Consider the following 6913-nt stretch of genomic DNA (forward strand, 5'->3'; position numbering starts at 1 on the left):
TAGGAGTTACTGTCCAGATTTATCAAGAATAAATTAGCATATTCTTAGAACCTGGACAATCACCATCAAATTTGAAATTAACTTCAATCAACTGTTGCGGATGGGGTGAGAGGGAGGCAAAAAATATAGTTTATTGATATAAAATAATGTTAACAAAGTTCAATGGTAAATGCAACAGTGGTTTATAAGATTCGACGGCAAAATACACTTGGGTTATTTACTGCACAGAGGACAGGGTCAGACAGAACTGTCAGGGAGACCCTCCCGTTGAGTCACGAGGTTCAGAAAAGATCCCTTTGCTTTCTAAACTCCTTCCTCAGAGAGGAGTCTAGGTACAGCTGGATCCAATCCTAGTCCCGGACTTGGTTTTATGTCTAAGGGATTATAAATGTGTAATCAATCCTTCATATCACTTAGCTAAGGTTTCAGAGTTTAGCATGCTGTTAGCCACTTACCAAGAATCTGTTGTGGTAAGGAGTCTCTCAACCTTGAGGAGTAACCTTGAGAGGTGTCCCTGCTCAAGGGGAGATCCTGACATGCAGCCAGGAGAGCTCAAAGGGCTCTTGGTCTGCTCACTATTTATGGGAGTAAGATAATTGGCTCATAGGCATATTTGCGCACTGACCACAGATTTTACTTTCTTCACTGTGCTTAGGTGGATGCATTGCACAATATTTCTTGGCTACTGTGTTTTTTGTCTCCCTTGAATCCACTTTGAGCTGGATGCATCCGTCACGACCAGACACATCTATCATGACCACCACAGGTGGTTATCACTTGAGCAGGGTTATGGGAAGAGGTTGTGGGGCAGGGGGGAGCACAGCACCACATCGACCAGTTTTCTGTGTCCTTCTACTCTAGTTCTTGAAAGAAGTAATTCTCAAGTCAAGTTCCATCCCAGCTCCACAAACTTTATTGATGTATGCAGATCCTTGGATACCTCAGCACCAGGCATCGGTCTTTTCTAACGGATCTACAGGGTTAGTGCACATGTAAATAAAATACTTCCCTGTCCTTTACTGGTACAAAAGCATTTACTGCATGAAAGAAGAGGATACTTAACAAAGGGGACCCTATTCTTGCCTCTGCAGTTCTGTCTGGGAGATGATTTTGAAGTGGGCCAAGGAAACAGCAATGACAACTAAACCATGAATTTGCAGGTGCACCTGCCAAACAAAGGGAACTGGCATGAAGCTGGTTTCTGACGTAATCAGCCAGTAAAGGGTAATTTAATCATATTCCATTGGTTTTGCCAGAACACTTGCAATGGGTCTAAAATATAGGCTATTAAGTGTGATGTGCCTTGTAGTATGCTGAATTCCTAAGATCCTCAAATAAATAAATAAAACAAATCTTCATTTTCACCGTTGTTAAGGAACAATTCTCCCAGTTTATTTGTTATGAAATTATCTTCCCCTCTACTTACATCCTCCAGATCTCTCTGTCTGAGCTTTTCTTCTTTGTAAAACCTTATTTTACATGTACCAAGAACTTAATGATAATTCTTATTCAGCTTGATTATGGCCTAGTATGGCACATGTTCAGTACAGAGCTTGATTTTGAAATTTAAGTAGTACTTCATGTTCAACCACTATCCCAACTACTTTGATTTAGCTGTTAACGTCCTACAGAGAATGTCACTCCCCTATTAAGAGCTTGAGCAATTTTTAGTTGTTATTTCAGATGCATTAACAATGCACAAGGCAGAAACATGATTTGATTGACAAGGAGATGTTTTAGTTGGAAAAGTCCAGAATGTAAACTTGACAAATGAGCAAGCATGATATGGACATCACAGGAGAAAGAGAACTGAGGAATGACATGAGATTTTTTACAAACTTGCTTTTCTGATAATGCCACATTTCAAGCTGAATGATTAGCACTTACTCAGCAGATCACCATGCACTGACCTTGGCAGTATCACCAGGGTCAGATTTGCATATATATTCACATGCATGAATAATTCTCAAATTTTCCATCACATTAGCCACAGACAGGGTTTTTTTTTTCTCTGTCATCATGCATGAGTATCTTCTCTTGCCACCATATTCCTCTTGAAAAGAAAATGGCAGGTTCCCCCTTACATTAACTCAGCACACTGGTGCAGTATCTCCTTATAGCTGTCTCCTTGAAAACCCAGTGCCACATTAAGCCTGATTTTTGTACAGTGATTCCCCTTCTTCTGTAGTTGTTAACTGATAGCAAAACCGTGATCATCACTGGGATGTGATACCACCTGCTTTTGTCACATTGTCATTGACTGATACTGTGCAACTCTAAGAGCCTGATGTAGCCAGGTATTAATATAACACTAATAGTTATACCAGAGCAGCAAGCAATGATTGCTTACCGAGACTAATAAATAGCATAATGTCTATGCTCAGATAACTCATGAAGAAGAATTTTAACATTCAGAAAAAATTTCTTTACAGTGAAGTTTTCTGCCTGTTTGCCATTTTTGACAGCTGAGACTGAAGTCCCTGTGACGGTGTTGCTGCAGCCGTACACTACAAGGGGTACTCAGCTCAGCAAAGAGGTTTCTGCATTTATTGTACGAAATAGATTTCAGATTTTATAAATTGTTTATAGGATCTCATATTCAGTACCATAGAGGAACTTGGATTGGAAAGGAGCTCTAGGAACTATTTGGTTCAAACTCCTGCTCACAGCAGGTCTAACTTCAAAGTTATGTCAGGTTGCTCAGGGCCTTGTGCTGAATAGATATAACATATTTTCTCTGGGCCCCTCTTCTACTGTTTCTACCAATTTCCTGTGAATCATTTTCCCCATAGATTTTTTTTTTTTCCTTTGTCAATCGAATTCCCTTTGTTAAGATTATGATGGTGGCCCCTCCTCCTTTTGCAAAGTCTCACCAAAAAAAAAAAAAAAAAAGTGTGAACGCCATTTCTCTGTAACCTTTAGGTAGCTGAGGGCAGCAGCTAGATTCCCTTTCTCCTCCTCTTCTCCATGCTAAGCAAAATCAGTTCTCTCAGACTCTCCTCCATCATGTACTCCAGACTCCTGACCAGTGTGGAGTTGGACACTGTTGGACATTTCCTTTGTTGCTGATCCCCCACTTGTTCTGAAGGTCCCCTGACTGGACACAGTACTTCACACGAGGCATCACAAGTGCCAAATAAATTAAAACAATCACTTTCCTTGACCTTCTGACTACTCTTTTTCTAATGCCATGTTTTATGCAGCTACTTTTGTTTGCTACAAGAGCGTACTGCAGGTACATGTTCAATTTTTTGTCTACATGGACACATCATTCTCAGCAAATGTTTTTTCTAGCCAGCTGGAGCTCAGGCTGTAGTACTGCATGAGGTTATTCTACTCCAGGTGGAAGAATTTCATTTGCCTTAGCTGAACCTCATGAAATTTCTCTCAAGCAAGTCTTATAGCTGAAATGCATCCCTAACCTCCAACATATCAATCTACAGATAATCTACAGGGACATTTGGTTCATCAGGTAGCTGGCTCAGAACACAGAGCATGCAAACAAGACATTTCTAAAGAATTAAGCAAATAGATTTAAATAACAGAGAAACTGTTATATGTATGGCTAACAAACTCCTTAGTCTGTGGCTAGCATCCCAGCGCAGCAGAAACCTAAGCAGTATTTTTTATACTTGGGTCTGGGGTTTTTGCAATGCTGAAAACAGTAATATATGAGAAAATAACTTCATTCACTTATTTATATTAGACACTATAGAATTTCTTAGGGTAAAATCTGGTACTTAAGCAGTACATTCACTACAGTCATCTTTAGATGTATGTTGTAGTTTTCAGTGTATTTTGTAGGTCCATGTGGCAAAAGTATTTTTCCTGCATCTTTTCTATTTGCTGAGTTTGTGATTCTGAATTTTTCCTGCCTTTGGCATTTTTGTAGGTCATGCTTTAACCTACATCAGTAATGTTTACACAGCATGAACAGTGCTTGCTGTACCTTGACTTATCACATTCACTTCCACCATTGTCAATTCAATTGGACAAGAAATGGTTATAGCCTTTTGGAAGGTCAGATATGATTTGAGAAGGAATTTCTTGCCTATGTGAGAGATACTTTTTTCTATAACCAGGTCTCATCTTCATCTGATGCTATAGAATTCATGTACGCCAGTCAGCTACCTCAGGGCAGCTGCATGCTATCCTGTTCACACTCAAGCACTACATATGCTATATTTATAGCTGAAACCTTTATTTTATGAAAAAGGTTTTTAATATTCTCATGCAGCAGTGTAATTATCATCTGCAGAGAGAAAAGGAGCAATCTATGCAAGCTCTTTCAAGTAGGCCATATTCTTACGCTTCAGAAAAAAATTCTTGTCATTGGAGTGGTTGCTTTTAAAGAGTTGAGTCAAAGGATAAAAAATATTCAAGGTTTATATAAGCTTTGAAGGAAGTGTGTAGGAGGGATCAAGGGAAGGAGGTCACCCTCCTTGCCAAGGTATGGACATCGGAGAGAACTACGGTCCTTGCACAATATATCTCTGCGTGGATGCAATGCAGCTATCATATGGAGGCAGCATCACTGCCACCACCAACAGCTGCACAGATCAAAGCTGGCAGATATGTCCTTGAGTGTTTCTTTTTTCTTCTTTATAGAAGAACATCTCATTGGTGTTGCCTATCATCTAGGAGAAATACTGTGATACCACCAAGAGGACTGCTGGCACAAAGAATAAGGATAAAAGATCAGAAAAAGAAAGTAAAGATGTTCAAGCCAGGAGCTGGAGCAATGGGGTCATGTTCTGATTTGCCTTTAGGCGATTAAAGTCTGGTCTTTAAACCCCAGAATTTTGTATGTACCTTGAAGACCAATTGGTTTCATTGCCTTTTAAGTTGGACAACTGCACAAACTCTGAAGTGTTGTTAGGTTAGAGGGTCAGCCTTGTAACTGTACTGCATTCAGTCTGTAGATATTTTGCTGCATGCTTATAAAAAAAAAGGCAGGGTCCTGAAGTTAAATTCAAAATATATAGGAGCAAGTTCTCCCAATATAATTGCATATCAAACTGTTTTCTGTTGCAAAAGTAGCAGATTCATAACACTGGGAGTATACATGACTCCCAATTTTCTTCTTGTGTAAACTGATGTAATCCCACTAAAACTTTTTGAGAGGTACCGAACAAAAGAAAAAAGGTGTAATTTAGGGACTGTCCTAGTGAAATTCCTAGTGTAAAAGGTAATTAGTCTACTAATTCCTTCATATCATGGATTAATCCTTGAGGGCAACAGTAGTAATTCGTAGCATAACTGTCTTATACATGGAGTTTCACCTGTGAAACCATAGAAATGGAAAGCTGGTGTTACATTTTATTGAATATCCCTACAAACTGGAGCAAAATACAGAACAAAAAGTGTCATATTATGGGTAAAAAAAGGCAAATGTAGATCTGTTAATAAAAAAAAAAGGAAAGGGAGCTAGAAGTGAATGAGGCAGAGAAAATTGAACATTAAATAAATTTGTCTTGGTTTCAAAATGAAATATTGACAATAACCAGATCCTTAAATACATTAATTTAAAAAAATAAAATGCACAAAACCCCCAGGCTAAATATGTTTTAGATGAGAGAGATGTGATCAGGTAAGGAAGTCCTGATTCACCTTAGGGCACTAAAGGAACTAGACAATGTAATAGCTGAATCACTAGCAATTATGTTTAAGAATTGTGAAGATCTGAATAACAAACATATTATTTATCCTTGAAAGGGAGAGTATGGAGGATTTGGAAAATTATAGCTTACAGCACTCAAATTTAAACCCTGCAACAAATGATTAGGCAATCAGTTTAAGTATTTAGAAGGTAAGACAGTGATAAAATCTAACCAACATTAGTTCTTTAAGAATAAATCAAGCCGAAAAAACTTTTTTTTTTCTTTTTTTTTTTTATAAAGCAAGTCATTTAAAGGGTAAGGGAAAGGTAGTAAATGTAATATACTTTGACTTCAGTATGATTTTTGGCACTGTCTCAAATGGTATTCTGTGATAATGTGTTTCTCAGAAGCATGCTGAGGAAGCATGGTGAAGATGAAATCATCATCAGGTAGGTGTGCAATTGGCTAGAAAAAAATCACTGAGAACATGTACTTATTACCAATGTTAGAAGGCATCTTAAAAGCTCAGGGGAGACACCGTTATATTTGATATTATCTTTAGTGACAGAAGATGGTAGAAAGGTTCAATTTATGCTGTTTGCAGCTGATACCATGCAGGCAGGGACAGCAAACCATTTAGACCAAGATCAGGATGAGAACAAGAAGTAAATTTTGAAATAGAATCAATGTCATAAAATCAGAAAGGTCAAAAAGGAAAAACAATGGATAGCAAAAAAGAGCATGAGATGTATACAGGTTCACAAAAGCACATACTGGTTTTACTCCACTTTTTGGTATGCTCTATGTAAAAGAAATAAGGCAACTAATCTGTTCTCATTTTACCACTGGTGAAGTCTCAGTTGGAACACTGCGCTATGACAAAGATGTTGCCAAACTGGTGAGTGTCTAGAAAAGAACAAGAAAAGTGCTCAGAGACAAAAGAAACCCCATGCAGTCCCTGCATGTGACTTTGATCCACACAAGGCAGGGTGCAGATACAACAGATAAGGTAGGTGCAAGAACCTTTACAGATCACTGGTGGATCACTGGGTATTTTAGCCCTGGTATTTAGGGCCTACTGGGGGCACTATTATTTTGAACTCAACACACTGGAGTGGATACTTGGTCTATGGGAGGTCAACTTTCATTCTGATTGCTATGGGTTAGATCAAAAGTATGCACAGTGTTGTGAACTGAAACAAGATCCAGAGTAGGGTGGGGTGGAGGGAAAAAAGATGAGACCTGTACAGCATGATGGTCATTACATCATACTATCATCTCAGTGATTCATCATTCTTAGTGAAGAGTTGCCA

This window comes from Egretta garzetta, unplaced genomic scaffold, assembly GCF_000687185.1.
Source record: "Egretta garzetta isolate BGI_Z169 unplaced genomic scaffold, ASM68718v1 scaffold199, whole genome shotgun sequence".
Lineage (NCBI taxonomy): Eukaryota > Metazoa > Chordata > Aves > Pelecaniformes > Ardeidae > Egretta > Egretta garzetta.